At 41.5% G+C, this 17,225-nt stretch overlaps 1 protein-coding gene across 3 annotated transcripts in view; it reads right to left on the bottom strand.

Moving 5' to 3' along the window:
• The window catches only part of filip1l (filamin A interacting protein 1-like), a 156,259-nt gene extending 146,460 nt beyond the window's left edge, over positions 1 to 9,799 (bottom strand). Inside the window, exons 1-2 of one of the 3 annotated variants that reach the window (XM_017302573.1) lie at positions 9,554 to 9,799; positions 2,957 to 3,184 (exon numbers count right to left, since the gene is read on the bottom strand). The gene's annotated coding sequence lies outside the window, so the exon portion shown is untranslated. The remainder of the gene's footprint in view (positions 1 to 2,956; positions 3,185 to 9,553) is intronic. The other 2 variants (XM_008430830.2, XM_008430843.2) reach the window with 2 other exon arrangements.
• Between the last annotated feature and the right edge of the window lie 7,426 nt (positions 9,800 to 17,225).

The raw sequence follows: 17,225 nt of genomic DNA, 5'->3' as shown, positions 1-17,225 counted from the left end.
TTCTTAAATTTCTATTTTTTGTATTATTTACAGAGTTTTTGTGGGTATTTGTGGGTTGATAATTGTTGATTTTATTTATTTTTTTGTATTATTATTTTCTTATTTATTTTCTAAATTTAGACAGGAAGTAATGTGGGTCAGTCCACATAGATAAGTGCAGGGGCCTGGAGAAGGATCAGCAGGCATTTGGGTTTGAGGCCAATGGTTTTTAAGAGTGGTAGCAGAGTGGTTCTTCACCTGTTTATCAGCTTTATTGTACCTTTATTGTGGCGCACTGCAGCCGCTGCAATTCCTAAAATAAGCGACAAAAACTGAGCTAATCCCCTGTGTTCTAAAAACATGGTGATATTAAAAACAATATATATATATGCTGCCACCCCTGAAAAAGGAAAAAGTCCCTGCCACCCTCTTGCCACCCCATAAATATTTTTCAAGATCCGCCCCTGCTTATAAGTACTGTCTAAGAATCAAGAAATGGAAAGTGCTGTGGAGTCACTTTAAGCAAAACCCCTCAAAGACTGGTTCAGCTGATGGCGACAAGAAGTCAAAAACCAAGAAAGATATAGAATTTAGAGTATTTTTGTTACCTCTTGTTACACGCTTTGCTTCATTCTCAGGATCTGAACCCTCGGTATGGTCTCTGTTGAAGTTTTCAGCGATTGGATTTTACCCAATCGCTACCATTTGGCTGTGACATCTGTGTGCTAGATGGATGAAGCTTACCGCTGTAAACAACCATTAACTGCGAAGAGAGAAGCCCCAACCGGAACAACATCTTCGTCATCAATAAAATATCTTAATCATTCTTCTTGCTCTGACTGTAGTTGCTCATTATTTGGAAGTGTGGCCAACATGGGCTGAACAGCTTCGTTCACTTCCTTTGCTGCCATTGCTGGACAACCACAGGCAGACTACACTTATAGAAGAGCACAGAAAATCTTTGTATTCGCTGATTGGCTTGGTTGAAACTGAGCTCAACTGGAGGAATCCCAAATGGAGCAGTGAAGGGAGATGAGAATTGACTGGAATAGCGTAAGGGAGACTAGCAGGAGTATTTCTGTTTGTAGGCTGCTCAAGCAGCTGGAGTCTAGATGTTTCTACTGATTATTTTTCAGCTATCTTAAAACGATATCGTCTCAACACTGGAAAAGTTAGACAAGTCACACGGCGTCCAAATCAGTCTGCCTTTCCTGTCCTCACCTTTCCTCATAGGAGCGGCTTCCACGAAAGCATACTGCACCTGATACTGCTGGTGAAGCAGAAGGCTGAGCTTTGAGAAATAGAGCCTGTCTAAAGTCAAGCAACACTGCTCTTTCTCTCTGTATATACAGAAACGTTTTCCCTGAGCGGCTTGCAGTTCTATGAGGGAAACAGGATCTCTGGACCTGAAAGCCCAACTGTGTTTCCCCTCATGCTTGACCCAACTGACAGGGTTCCTTCCAGTTCTAAAGAGAAAACAAAGAGAAGTTTGTCTGCTGCTCCTGAGACGGAGGACAGAGTTAATCTCCACTCCATGACTGAATCAAGCAGCAGTAAAGCCTTCTGAGCCAGGTCTTCTAATCCGGCCTTCACCTTGTGGAGCTCAGGGAGGTTCGTGTTAATGACCCCTGACCCACTGGCCTCAATCTGTCAGTCTCCTGACAGCACACAAGGTAGGGAAGGTTCACCGTTAAAACGCCTGATCTTGATTTATAATGTTGTTATAAACTAAAATATAATTATTTATGAAAGCCTGTTTTATCTGTTTTTGCAAGAATGAGGAATTTGTCTTATTGACAAGGCAGTGAATGGAGGAAGTGGAACTATCCCTTAACTGGAATTAATTCAGTTTACTTGGACTAAAGATGAAAAAGCTCCATTAGCATGTGAGCTAATATTCCTTTAGTATAAATATTAAAAATTCTCTGTAAATATTCAAAAGTTTAGTTGATCTTTTACCAGTTTTTTCTTTCTTCTACTTGGATTTAGAATCTGAAGTCATTTCTCAATGATGAACAGCAAAATAATATGTTTGTGTGTAAAAATAACYGATTTTCATAAACATTTTGAAGGAGTTATTGATGATCCTGCAGCCACTATCAGACTGCTAATCTAAAGGAAAAATATCCTGTATTTAAATTTTAACCATCTATTTATCCATCCATCCACCAGGACGCTGAGACCAGCACGTCCTCCTCTGATTTACTTATCAAAATGTTCGTAAATGTATTAACAAAAAAATCAACAAAACGTATTCAAATTAATGACCCAACAAAAATTATAATCTCTATAATTATCGTTTCTACAAGGTGTTGCGCAATTCTGTGTGTTTCGGTTCCATTACCAAAATTACTGGCAGAGCAGGAGTTTAAAATTAACTAATCAACCACCGCTGTGTTCAGGGGAGCGCTTATAAATCATTGCAAAAATAAATATCAAGCCTGAAAACCTAATATCGTAACGGACTGAATGTTATGGTTTTAAAGCAATCTCTGTTCAGCTCGAGGAGCGCAGGCGGTTGCCATGGCAACGGGTGTCCTCACCTCATTCCAGGGGGGATTACTGGTGAAACAATTATGGTGTTACTTCCGCCGGCTAGCGGAACTAACATTATTTTATTGTAATTTGTAGGGCTTTTTGCTAATCTATATTCATGATAGAAGTTACATCTCTCTTTTCGGTTAAAATACAATATTTAGTAAAACATGTTCACGGACACACCGTCTGCTGTCAGAGAGCTCAGTACAGATTGTCATGGTGGGTTTTACGTTACGAGCCCACATGCAGGAAAACTCACAGAGAGGAAGAGTAAAAGCAATGATTTATTTACAATATGTATAAGTGATAAACAGAGCTTCTGAATGGACAACAGGGACCAGGGAACTCCGGAGCGGCTGCACACAAAAAGGGAGATGGTGAGTTGAATGACGGTGGGAAATGACAAAACTCCAGGAATATACAGTAGTCTAGTGCTTACTTGTGATGAGAGTTTAGGTTCTGAGGAGGGGAGTGGATTCCAAGTAGTGAGGTATGAGGAGAAGGTGTAGGAAAGCCGACGACGGTCGTGGCCCTGGAGGGCGGACAGGTAGGTCAGAGTGGAGGCACCGAGGAAAACAGTGGAGTGGGGCTTCCAGCTAGAGAGGAGCTGGGGTAATCCAAGAGTTGTAGGCTTGGGGAAACTTCCCCAAAGACACTAGTGGGTGTCCTGAAAAAATAGATGACAAGAGACGGGTCAGAAAAAGAGAGCAACACATAGGAACCTTGAAACAGATCTGAATAGCAATTCAGGGGGCTGGTGTACCACAAAAGGCAAACACTCTGGCAGAGAAGTGCTGGAAGCCCACTGCTCATATACTCCTGGGTGATGATGATTATCTCAATCAGGTGCGTCCTGTTGAGCCCGTCAGTATGCCCTTCAGACAGAAACTGAACCCGCTGGCACCCTCTCCTGGATAGTTGGAGATGCTGAAAGGAAAGCAAACTAACCCCACAACCTGGTACCCAACAGTACCCCCCCCCCTCAACTACCGCCACACGGCGGTCCAGAAGAACCAGAGGGTCGGGAGGAACGAAAATCAGTGATAAGGGAGGGATCTAAGAGGAAAGAACCTGGCACCCGTAGCCGGTCCTCAGGGCCATAGCACTCCCAATCTACTAGAAATTGCCAACCCCGCCCACGGCGGCGAGAATCCACAATCCGGTGGACAGTATATGCAGGGTGGCCGTCAATCTCGCGGGGGGGGGAGGGGAGGCTCCTCTGGCGGGCACAACCGGCTGAAGTGAACTGGCTTGACTTGGGAAACGTGGAAGGTAGGATGAACACGGAGGGAAGTCGACAGGCGGACGGCAGACGGACCAATGGCCTTCTCAATAACATATGATCCAATGAAACGGGGGGGCCAGCTTCCTGGAGACAGACTTTAAAGGAATGTCCTTAGTGGAGAGCCAAACCTTCTGACCCGGTACGTAGGTAGGTGCAGCCCTCCTCTTGCAATCGGCCCAGCGACGATTTTGCTCTGCTGTGCGACTAAGGGCGGCGACCGTCTTGTCCCAGATGGCCTTGCATCGACGGATATGGTGTCGGGCCGACATGACTGCAATGTCCGCCTCATCAGCCGGAAACAGAGGAGGCTGGTAACCTAGAGAGATCTCAAAAAGGGTCAAACCAGTAGCAGCGGAGGTGTGGGAATACTCTACCCAGGGTAGGTAACAGCTCCAGTCGGCGGGGTTGGACGCGGTGACGCACTTGAGAGTGGCCTCCATCTCTTGGTTCATGTGCTCGACCTGGCCGTTGGACTGTGGGTGATAACCAGATGTAAGCGAAGCCTTGGCCCCCAACGCAGCACAGAAATGTCGCCACACTTGCGCCGAGAATTGTGGACCTCGGTCTGACAGGATGTCAAGGGGAATACCATGCAAACGGAAAACATGCTTGACCAAGAGCTGAGCAATTTGGAAAGCCGATGGCAATTTTTTCAGAGGGACCAAATGACAGGCCTTAGAAAACCGATCAATAATGGTAAGGATGGTGGTCATCCCCTTAGAGGAAGGAAGGCCAGTGACAAAGTCCACTGCTATGTGGGACCAGGGCCGTTTAGGTGTGGGCAACGATTGCAGTAGACCAGCTGGAGACTGATGGGTGGGTTTACAATGGGCACAAACGGAACATGCTAAAACAAACTCCTTCACATCCTTGTGGAGAGACGGCCACCAAAAACAATGAGAAGCTAAGGCTATAGTTCTACTAATTCTACTAATGCTGGGGTAGGCTGAAAATTTAGAGGAGTGTAGCCAAGCGATTACACGTGCTGGTAATCGCTTGGTACCCAATCACAACCTGGTACCCAACACAGATTATTGTAATTGTGAGTTTAATCATGGGGAATGACAGGAACAAGATTGTTAAGTTTTGTAACGGAATGACCGTGAATTAGCAGCGCTGCTAACAGCTCGTTTCTCTGAAGAACTGACAGTAACAAAGACAAAAGCAGAGAAGAGCTGAGATCTGTAATAGATCTGAGTTGTCGACAGTATGAACCACAGAACTACACAATATTAGCTTGGTGGGATGTGAATTTTATTTTTTGTTTGAATTTAAAAAATAATAACGTTTATGATCTGAGTATTTGTCATTATGATTGGGCCTTGAAATTGTATTTATAAGACAAAATAAAATACCTGGATTTATTTAATCCATCAGAACCAAAACCTTGAGGTTCTCCGTTGCTGAGTGTCGCTGCAAATCAGCAGAGAAATGACCTCAGCTGCTGTGCTCCAGATCTTGCGCAACAGCTGAATCTCCCCACTGGACTAGAACTGAACCGAATCACACATTAACCTATTGTTGAGAGCAACTTGCCACTGGAAAGTGTCGTAAGATGCCCTTGTGGAGGTCGGGTAACTGTTGTGCTGTTTGTGGCTGTACTCTAATAATCAGACCACATTTAGTTTGTGGCTGCAGCAAGTTCAAGATAACCCACATCTGCATCCGAAGCATCTGAGTCAGTGAAGTAGCTGCATGCTAGTGTGGGTAGCTACATATGCTAGTGTGACTTGAAGAAATGCGGCCCTTTCTTCAAGTTGTCATACCTCCCCGCAATAGCTGTAGGTTGCGATAAACCGATATTGTCATATTTTAGCTTTGATTGCTGGTGTTCCCACATATTTTATAGCCTAAAAGCTCTGACGGAAGTCTGGTAGCGTTAGGGTAACATGTAAACAAATGACAGTTCCGGTTTGCGGTGGAAGTCGCGCTCATAATTCACGCAAAGCATCGTGGGGCGTAGGAATAAGGTGGAAATGACAAAGAGAGAGAGTAAAAAAGTGCGAATGGTTTTGAGTTGATCACCTGTTCAGGTTATTTTACCTTTGTGTACCTTTGCTGTGCTGTGGTGCTTTACACCCGCAGTAGTTTCTGAACGTTCAATAAACGACAAACTTGAACGGTAACACTTTATTTGAAGGAGTGTGAATAAGACTGTCATGACACTTTCATAAACATGACATAACACCTGTCATGAACATGAATAAGCCTTCATGAATATTTATGACTGTTGTCATAAAGCATCATTCGGTAAATCATGACACTTTTAATACAAAGCTGACATTATTCAAAATGTCTTTGTTATGACAACTTGACATTGTTAATCATTACTGATTAAACTTTACCTTTAATAACATAAAGATAACTAATTTTTAAAGTGCAATCAGTAATACTTTTATAACAAATTTATATCAGATTATTCTCTATCTGGACACAGGATCAATATAACCCGTTTAAAAGCTAAACTGAATGGATATATGCCAGACATGGAAAACTGAGATGAACTCCATACCATGATGTTCAGAATTTAGGTCTCATGGCATCTCAAGGTGTCAACATTGCAGCCAGTGGGTTGAGGGAAATACAGCTCCATTTTGTAGCAATTCAAGAGCAATTCAATTTTAATCAGCACAGTAACTCCAAAGCACACAAAGAAGCAGTTATATATATACTTTTGTCATAGTACTCCCAAGAATTTAAAACTACTTTCACCCCTGGGTAAAGCTTTGACAATTAATCCATTAACGACAGTTCCTATCTGTCTAATCAAAGAAACAAGCATGGTTTCTTTCAGTTATGGTTTCCTTCTCTCTGGTCTTAAAGTTACAATTGATTATTTTGCACGGCTCTATAAAAATAGACCCCATCTCCTTATTCTGTTCTATTGAAAGATCATGACATATTTGCTAAGCTTTAATGTATTCCAACATAAAGTCTGTTTGCTGGTCAATCTGCTAAACAGACACCTCTGAGTCGTCTTAGCGTAGCAGCAGAAGGCTCCATTCAGCTATCAGACAGATTAACCTGTCACCAACTAAAACCCTCACCAAATCTGCTGTCAAATCCTACTTCTACTTTAACAGTGAATTACATTTAAAAAAAAAGAAATTAAAATCAGTCTTTAATACTGTTATACAAGAAATAAAACAGTATAATCAAATATTTTATAGAAAAACTATGGTGAAAATGTGTGAATCATATTTGATACTATATTTCAGTATTTCTGTGGAACCTGCTTTCGGTTGTGGGAAATTTGACTACCATAAATGTCTAAAATGTCAAATACAGAATCAAATTAGAAACGTGAACTGGAGCCCAACGTTGGAGACACATCCTGCTATGAAAAACTGGATTTGTTTAGCTAACGCTATATGACTGTGTTGAACTTTGATTTCTAAAGTGTTGTGGCTGTCTGAACATATGGTTTATGTTTTATGTTGTTATTTTAATTCTGCTTTTGAGCTAAAGTCTGCCAGAACTTTAGCTCTGCAGCCTCAGAGGTAGATAAGCAGAATTCAGAAGCTACTTCTCATACCGTGTCTGTAAAATATTTTTGCATTTCTTCTGTTGTGGGATATAAAAAGATAAATTCTGAAATCTTTAAATCAGAGCTGACTCTGACAGAGCTTTTCTAACATCTAGTGAAAGATACAGCAGTAAGCACACTTTCGCTAATGCACTAATACCTGAGCTAATTTTCAATTGGCCTGTGTGGCATTTTTGCTAACTTTGAAAACATTTAGCGCACTTAGCTTCTCCTAAATAAATTTTTCAGGATGAATTCTACAACACTAATTTACTTAGTTGTTTCATCAGCTTTCAGATGAATGAATTTAATGTCTGTGCTGTAGTTTAGCTTTTCGACTTTTAGGCAGACGTTTACATTCATGCTCTTATATTGAAATCTGCTGCACTTCAGTTCCTTTCCCTCTCTTCGTGTTCTCTTTTTTTTCTTTTTAAATAAATTTTATTTGGCAAATGGCAAGTACACAACAAAAAAACAAATGAAAACAGAACAGAAAAAATACAATTACACAAACAACCGGGGGGTGTTAACTAAACAAATACAAGTAAAAAGAGAATTACAGATTTTTCTGTTGAACGTAGCTTAACTATTTGTAGATTTTTTTTCATAAAGCATATATCAGTTGTCCCACAGAAAATACATCTTGAGAACTGAGAAGCTGAAATACCTCAGTGCAGTGCTAGAAGACACACAGCTGCAGCAACCAATCCAGGAGTGACATCTATTTTCCTTGATACTGATTGGCTGTATTAACCAAGCCCGCAGACGTTAGCTTCTGCGGTAGCGCTAAGAAGGTTCCCACTTTTAATGCAGTTAGCTGCCAGATCTTGGAAATAAATTCAGGAACAGAATCTAATTATACCAAAAATGAAAAATCAGAAAACCTTCTCATTTGACGAGAAGCAAAACTCGTTAAAATAAGGAACTTTCTCACTTTAACAAGATAAGTTTTATATCTCACTATTGTAATAAAGTTTCCCATTGAAATGACATATAAAAAAAATTGTAATTTAAATGACAGATTACGACGTGTTAAAGTCATAAAGAAGTTCATTATAATTCTTCTCAAACCGTTTCTTCTAGAAAACATCTGAAAATCCCAAGAGGTGTTTCTGTTTCACTGTTAAGATCTTTCTTATTTAAGAGTATATAGTTTGGGTTTAAAATATAAGTCCAAAATGTATATAACAAAAATAAAAAAAAAAAGTTTTGTTTTTGTTAAAACAGAAAAATTTTATATTTGAACAAAAATAGAAAAATAATCAATAAAGTTTGCATTTTAACGTGTTTTGTAGTTATTTAAATAAGATATTGCCCCTTCTTTATTTCTGTGCTCTGTAAGTTAATCGTGTTTGAACTATCAATGTTTTTGAGTAAATTTCAAGGATCTGAAGATGTCATATGTTAAATATTCTCACTGCATGATATAGACACAATGTTTGTGATGTATTCTGGGTAACATAGTGCACTCTATGTTGCAGTCTTTATATTAAAACCTTGGAGATGAAGCTGAGGGCTAATCCACATAGAGTGACCATGTATTAAAAATACTTTTGCATTAAAAAGTATTTTTTAATGCAAAAGTAGGAGGGGAAGGGCAAAAGTATTGTGAAATTAATGCAAAGCAGAAATTCGGAATCAAGCTGACTTGCTGAAAAATACTCCCTTGGCCTGACATTTGACCTCTGTCCGCTGCTACCAGCAGCCTTAAAGTGTTTCCAAACTGAGCTGTGAGTGCTGAACAGTAACCTGACCTCCCTTTGCCGGCGCCCTCACTGCTCCCGGTTACTGTATGGTATCGTTCTGGAAACTCCCTGGCTACAGCCAGCAGCCTACCATCATCATGTTCTCCTTCACTGATCCAATTTCACTCTCCAGTAGAGAGGCAGCAAAGTGGAAATCAAAATTGAAAATATTCTCTCAAACTAATCAGGGTAAATTCAATCCCATTAGGTTAAGTCAAGAGGCGACCACCTCCTTCTCCTCATCAGTCTAATCTGAATCTGTCCAATTAGCAAGAACAGCAGAGAAAAGCTGCCACATCGGTATTTATATCCTGCTCACAAAGCCAACTTCAAGAACCTAAAGAATCACAGACCGATTCCCTGCTGAATAAAATGGTGCAGCTCACTTCCCGTCCTTGTTGTCACACAGACATGCGTCTGTCTCAACCAGCGCAGCAAAAACACGCCCAGCCGGCTCCTCCAGCCCGGCTCCAGCCTTACCTCTCACCGCCAAGCCGCGGTGCCTCTGCAGTGCCTCCCTGCAGCCTGCAGCTCACACCTCCTCAGCGCCTTGTCCTCCGTTATCCTCTACTTCCAGTCCAGGTTGACAGGATGCTGCGTGCGTGCTGCTGCTGCTGTCTAGCTATGTGTTTGTGGGAGAGGAGGGAGAGGCAACCAGGGAGGGGTGGGCTGTCTTGCAGATATCTGCCTTGTTGCGGTTAAATTTAAACCACCCTCCCCTTTGACACCTTCAGACACGGCTGCCCTTCCCCTCCTAAGCACTTGCCATATGGCCACCAAATAAAGGTACAAGCGTCATTTTATCAACAAAAAGACGTTGTCCAGTCAAAGCCTGCTGACATCTGAGTCGTAACAAAATTACAGCCGTTGTTGAGCCACAGATTGCATTTTTATGATGTTCCTCCAGAGAAAGCAAACAGGTTCTGACCTGTGGATTGGACTTTCTGTGACCTTCAAACGACTATTTAGTTTGACCAGTTCATTCAGGTATGTGTTTGTGTCACTGCACCCTCTTCTATGCCTGAACATGGAAGGAAACCCCGAAGTTGTCTGTCACATCAAGGCTTACATATGATTTTCCAGAACAAAGGGATTTTTTTTCCAGAGGTATTGAAAGAAATTCATTGAGAAATGAAAGAAGAGCAGTGACTCAGCGATTGTGTGGAGTAAAAACTATCAGAAGCTCCCATTTTTGGAGTTTTGAATTAAATATCATGATTGATTCAAGGATGAAAGTGTTTTAAAAAAACAGCAATGGTGATACAGAAACGAAGAACTGGAACAGCATATTAAATATTAAAGTTCTTTCAGTATTCACATATTTATGTCTGATCTCTTTTATTTATCTTTGAAAAAAAGGACAAATATTAACCTTGTTTTACTCAATGCAGATGACAAAACTGTGTTTGCTAGGAGGAAGAAGTTAGTACACCCTGATTCCTGATAGCTACACTGCTATCACCTTCTTTCTCTTCTGGCTTCCTGTAATTTAAAGGATCCAAAAAGTTAACTTTTTCTTCTTACATCACTAAATATTCTAGCTCCTTCTGAGTTCCAACTCAAATATATATTAGATCTGCACACACACTGGGACATTTTAAACCTCCAGCTCATTGTGACCAAAACATTTTTGCTTAAACAGTCATAGCTTTTTTTATTGTCATAATGTGTTGTGTATTATTTATGCATAATTTCAATGCATTTTCTTTATTTTACTTGTATTTTAGCTTGTGAAACACAAATTGTTGGAAATATGCTGTATAAATGAACTTGACTTTGACCTTCAACCGTTTAAATAGGGCAAATGTCCTTCAACTAACCAAGGAGAAACTAAACCAGGTGTACTTTCTACTGGATGTGAAAACAAAAATGGAACACAGTCACTGGCGGCAATAACTTTTCAAATGGAACTGTCTGCCCGGGAAAGTCACTCATTTAGATGAGTGGCCTCTCTAATAAACTGCTACTTTTCTAAATTCCTGATGCAGCTAGCTGTGCTTTAGTGCACATGCTATCTTGTACACAAGGAGGAACAGCATAGTTTGTCAAAAGCACAGTTTGACCAATGTGTTGATGAGTCATTTAAAAATAGAAATGTGGAAAAAAAGAGAGAAAGAAATATTCTGGTAAATTTCCTGCTGGTGCACATCAAAGCTGTCCTCCCTGTTGTCAATATTGACAACTTGCGTTGATTATGATGTAAATTCTCTGTTAATGAAGGAGGATTGATTTAGACTTTTCAAAGCTCAGCAAGAAAAGCAGTAGATCTGACAGGATGGGAACTTAGTAATCACTTTCAGCTCAGCTAGCTGTTCTGTATCACGCTGATTCTAATGGAGTCTAGTAAATCTTTTATGAACTAAACATTGTTATGGCTTACATAATTTATACAGTCATGTAAAAAAGATGGACACCTGATGAAAACCTACTCCATACTCCATAAATATTCATACTTTGAAAGTATGGATATTTGATGTTATTTAACCCCTTAATTTGCACTGGAATGCCCACGTGTTATTTTTCCATTGTATTTTTCGGGGGTGAAATTTAAGGGGTTTAAATTCTGCCATTGTCCATTATGATGTTTTAATTGGGCAGCCTAGAGCCCCCCCTTTTAATTGACACCGCATTCGACCAATAATGTTAAGAAATGGCTTTTTCCGAGCCAATAATATCCAGAAAGCGACTTGAGCTCATTTTGTCATGCCTGTATATTTTCTGGAATATTTCTGACTGGTCTTAGACACTAAATCAAAAGCCACCGATGTGTAGCTAACATGCATCCTGTCATGAGGATATAAGGCATTTTAGGGTTTGTTTTGACATGAATCCGCCAGCTGCATGTGTAACCACGCATAATCTGTGCACCTTTGCTGAGTCAAAGTCGGGCTCTGTGCACCCTCATGCTTAACGGTGTTCACAGGACTTTTCTCACCAATTTCTCACACGTTGTCAGAACGTGTCAAAACCGGATGTATTTCTTCAGCAGAACTTCACAACTCACAGGAGTGGATGATTATGGTTGTAAGTGCTGACAAATTTTGAATTTTAGAATACCGGAAACTTATAGTTGTCCGCTGCTACAGTCAGAGCATTGGGGGGGTAAAACGTACCGAAGAGCGAGAATAGGGGACCGAGGAAATGGTGGTGCGGGAGGAAGTGGGGGTGGGGTTTCGAAGAAGAAGGAGATAAGGTGGGGGTGGACTAGGTGGCATTGTTATAAGGGGAGGAGGGCAAAGAAGGAGGGAGGCCTGGGGGGGGTGAAGGAGAGAAGCTGAGGGTGAGGGGGGCTAGCATATCATTAGAGTGCAGGGGCGGGGGCTTTAGCATATCATTAGAAGGGTGGGGGGGCGAAGAAGGAGGGAACGGGGGGGCAGGTCAAAGGAGAGATGGTGGGTGGGGGAGGGTTAGCATACCATTGAGTGCTGAGGGCACTCTATGGTATGCTACCCGGGACGGATGGACAGCGTATTGCAAGAAGGGGGAGAAGGTCTCACTGTATGCTAAGGGTTAAGGGGTCAAAAAAATATTAAGAAATTAAATTTTTAAATAAAAGTGAAGAAAAGACCATTTAAATTTCTTTGTAAAATCACATTTAAAAATTGCAATTTCTAATTTCCTAAGCAACAAATGAGGACACGCCCACATTTATTCCTATCTGAATTGACTGGAAATGCAACATTATGTTGAAACAGAAAGTAACCATGGAAACATCATCCGACTTTGACTCACAGTAACTCATCACACTTCACAATGTGAAAATTGCTTCAATATTAGTTTAAAAATAAACTCAAAAAAGAAGGAAAAATTACATAATGACATTTGATGTTTCGTTTTTATCCCACCGGTGAGTTTTGGATCGCCTCCTGTTTCAAACTCTAGAATCTATTTTAACGGCGTGTGCTGTGAGATTATGAATACTGCTGCGGCCAGAAATCAACATGTCATCATCATTTAAATCTGTTGCCAAATTTACAGGTCATGACACTTGTAAACTAAACTTGAGGCAGTGGAGGGTGTTTCATAAAACCTCAATATTTTTCTTACCACTTTACCTCATCTTAAAAATGAAAGCTTTAAAATCGAATTCAAAGTATGTTGTAAACTCATACGTTTTTATATATATATCATTGTTTAATTGTTTTATGTTTAGAGCAGCACCTCACTGGGCATTTAATAGACCCTTTTCACATGACGTCACACAACTTCCGTTATGGCTCGAAGCTGTGTATCTTTATTTCCGGTGTGTGTAGTTAACGCTGTTTCTGGACTCTAACGCTGCTGCCACAAATACGATTTAAAGATATATCACTATTTGCAAACAATTTTTCTTCATCAACATAATCTAAACTGGACAAATTCCTCGCTGAATGATACCAGTTTGACTACGAAGGTATGTGTTTTGTTTTTTTCTAGCTGTTAGTTGACATGCTAGGCAAGCAATAGTAATTTGTTAGCTGGCTAACATTACGTAGCCTTTCTGTTTGGGAAATAGAATGTATTTAGACTCTAATCTTAATCACATTTTTATAGTATAGACTGGGGTTGCCACTCGTCATGTAAAATGCGTGATCGTATTAAACCCTCCTCATTTACGCTAGTTTCACCACCCGCTAAGTAGCAACATTACCTGTAGCCACAAGTCCAAAATTGACCGTTATGCCAAACACTCGCTACTCCATCACGTCCTGAGAAGTTAAACTCTTAATACGATCAAGACATGAGGAGGAAGACGCTGTTTTAGATAGAGATATAGATATTAACGTTTCATTGGAGAAATGTGATGAGCTATCTATCTATATTAGCTCATTAACTTCACATTTCTCCAATGAATATTTATCAAATGTTATGATTAGAAGGTTAAGTTTCTTATACTTCCTGCGGTTGTAGACTTGGCAGTAGAAAATTGATAACGTAGGAATAACAACTTTATATCCCTTTTAACAGGTTACACTTTATTCTGCTGTGGTGCCTGTGGAAACAAAGTGCATGAAGTTTGTGCTCAGGTGGGAAAACCCTGTGGATCACATGGTGGGACTTCTGCTTCAAACTGCTCACTACAGTATAGCATCGTCTCTGTCATCCACCAGTTCACTGCAGACTGGCACCCGCCAAGGACCCTACATAGATGTCTTCTTAAGTTGTGAACCCTGAGTACATACAGTTGAAATAAAATTGATATGCCTTTTCTAAATACATTTTCTCTATCAATGACTTAAATTATTAACTGTGGTAATTATATACATGTATAGTGTTTAATGTAATTATTAAATAGATGTTTTAAAGAAACAGCCACAAACCTCATGTCTTTGGTCCACAATGGCAGCTTTATTTTAGCATTTCCTCTCCTCCACATACTTTGTTGCCAGATGTGTAAAATTTACAAAAATAAGCAATTTAAATGTAAAAGTTGCACATATGTAGATTACTCAAGAGAAGTTAGCAATAGTTTTTTTTACAGTACTCTACACAACATCAATTCATTTATTAATAGATACATATAGATATTAATTACAGAATAGATACACAAAGATTTTATTTCTAACACAGCTGCTTGCAGTAGTGAGTGTTCTTCCAAGAAGTGTCACTTGCAGGAGCAGGGAGGCTCTGTACTGGTTTCTCCTTTTAAATCAAGAGGTCCATGATACTTTGACTAGGCAGCAGGTGTCCCACAGCTGATTGACTGAACCTGCCATGGACAGAGGAACAAGACCATCTCAGATATGGTAGGTTGTTGGTCGGCTACTGTTGAGAAAGATGGACAACAAAACAAATGGAGAAATTATGAATCACATCAGAATATGGAAATTTGGCAGATGGCGCTTAAATCAATATTTAAAATGCTTTTCTAAACAACAGTGTTGGAAGATATAAGTGATTTTAGTGAAACTTTTAACAACACGGCACTGACAGGCAGTGGTTTATACATTTCCTAACTGGCTAAAGCTGCTGCTAGCTGGTTTACTCTCCGATCGGAGGCTGGTTCCCTTAAATACAGTTGGAGAATAGTAAATTGACAATGACTAATAACGGCTAACACTTAAATGCTGTTTTATTAAAGTTGATACAGAAAGTGAACATCTAAACGTTACAGCACTGACAATCAGCGGCGTATATATTTTCCCAAATGTGGCTAAAGCTGCTGCTAGCTGGTTTACTCTCCGATCGGAGGCTGTTTATTATATACACAGTCAGAGAATGGTGGATTGACAATGACTAATAACGGTTATCTAACACTTAAATGCTGTTTTATTAAAGTTGATAAATAAAGTGAATCTCTAAACGTTACAGCACTGACAGAGCGATGTATGACAGCTAGCAGCAGCTAAAGCTGCTGCTAAAGCTGCTGCTAGCTGGTTTACTCTCCGATCGGAGGCTGATTTCTTTAAATACAGTTGGAAAATGGTAAACTGACAATGACTGATGAAGGCTAACATATAAATACTGTTTTATTACAGTTAATACAGAAAGTGAACCTTTTAACGTTACAACACTTGCAGACAGCGGTGTATATATTTTCCCAACTGTGGCTAAAGCTGCTGCTAGCTGGTTTACTGTCCGATCGGAGGCTGTTTATTTTACACAGAGAATGGTGAATTGACAGTGAGTAATAACAGCTATCTAACTGTTATTATTAACCTTACCTTTTATTATATCCTTAAGATAATGAGTATCCGTGAATTTTTCAGTCAGGTTTCCAGAGGCAAAATCACACCGGAAGTAAAGATACACAGCTTCGAGCCATAACGGAAGTTGTGTGACGTCGCTGTGAAAAGGGTCTATTCCCACGTTTGTAACGTCTATTAAGTTTTCCTTGCCAAAGTGATTATTTTGTGTGTGTTTTTTTGGTTGGTTAAGGTGTGTGTGAGGAAGCTGAAGCCCGGGAGCTGCTGGAGTAAAAATGTTCTTGTTTTGAACAGGAATAAAATTATCCTGATTCCGGTGATTCTGACTTCCTGTTTTTAACCGCTACACATGTACAGTGAAAAAAAGTGAAAAGCTTCCATTGAAATTCATGTGATTTTAGATGTCTAAATTGAAAACTTCTCCACGTTTCACACAAATCAGCCCGTCGTGATGGGGTACTGTCCGCCTGCGTTTATCCTCACCACCTAAAACCACCACCTCATGACTGAAGGACCCGACCACTAAATGGTGAGGAACGCCACTTTTCATCATGGGCCCACAGACCTGGAGCGAGTACACGGACACCGACTACCTCCGCCTCCTCCACCATTACAAGGGTCATCCGACCCTGTTCGACCTGGTTCTTGGACTATATGACATCTATCTGCAAGAAAAACATACCTCCAACCCAGCTCCGGTTCCACCACCAGCCTCTCCGTTGTCTCCTGCACCAGCCCAACCTCCTGTAACCGCTGCAATCGCTCCGCCTCTCGTTGCCAGTTCCAGCCCCAGTGTCCGTCCCTGCCGGAGCACCCACCGCACCTCCGGAGGCCGCCGCAGCTGACCCGGCTCCTGCCTCAGCTGACCCGGCTCCTGCCTCAGCTGACCCGGCTCCTGCCTCAGCTCCGTCTGTGCCTCACCCCGCTGCTGCTGTCGTCTCGCCTCACATTGCTGCAGTAGTCCCATGGTTCCGGGCTGCGCACCTGGTTCTGGGCTTTCAGGCCGCTCGGCTAGCTCCTGGGCGTCAGGCAGCACGACTGGCTGTGCGGCTGACATCCGAGTGCCGGCCGGAACGGCTGGCTTCGGGACAAGAAGCCGCATAGCAGGTTTCTGCACTCCGGGCTGTACAGCTAGCCCCTAATAGCACTCCGGTTTCCATTCTCCAGCCACAGTGAGTCCGCCTCCTAATGCCCCCAGTGCATCCTCCGAGTTTCCTGGAGCCTCCGCAGAGCTTCCCGAGTCCGCTGCCGACGAGCAGCCAGTTCCAGAGCTTCTCGAGTCTGCTGCCGACGAGCAGCCCGTTCCAGAGCTTGCTGACAAGCAGCCCGTTCCAGAGCTTCCCGAGTCCGCTGCCGACGAGCAGCCTCCAAGCTCTCCAGCCAAGCTTCCCGAGTCCACTGCCGACGAGCAACCACCCGCTCCGTCCACCCTATCTGATGGCCATATTTCACCCATCAGATACCGTTCCCCTTGTTTTACAGTGGGGGAACAGTATCTGATGGCCATATTTCACCCATCAGATACC

Source organism: Poecilia reticulata, linkage group LG2, assembly GCF_000633615.1.
Source record: "Poecilia reticulata strain Guanapo linkage group LG2, Guppy_female_1.0+MT, whole genome shotgun sequence".
Classification (NCBI taxonomy): domain Eukaryota; kingdom Metazoa; phylum Chordata; class Actinopteri; order Cyprinodontiformes; family Poeciliidae; genus Poecilia; species Poecilia reticulata.
This window is presented reverse-complemented; position numbering and strand designations above follow the sequence as displayed.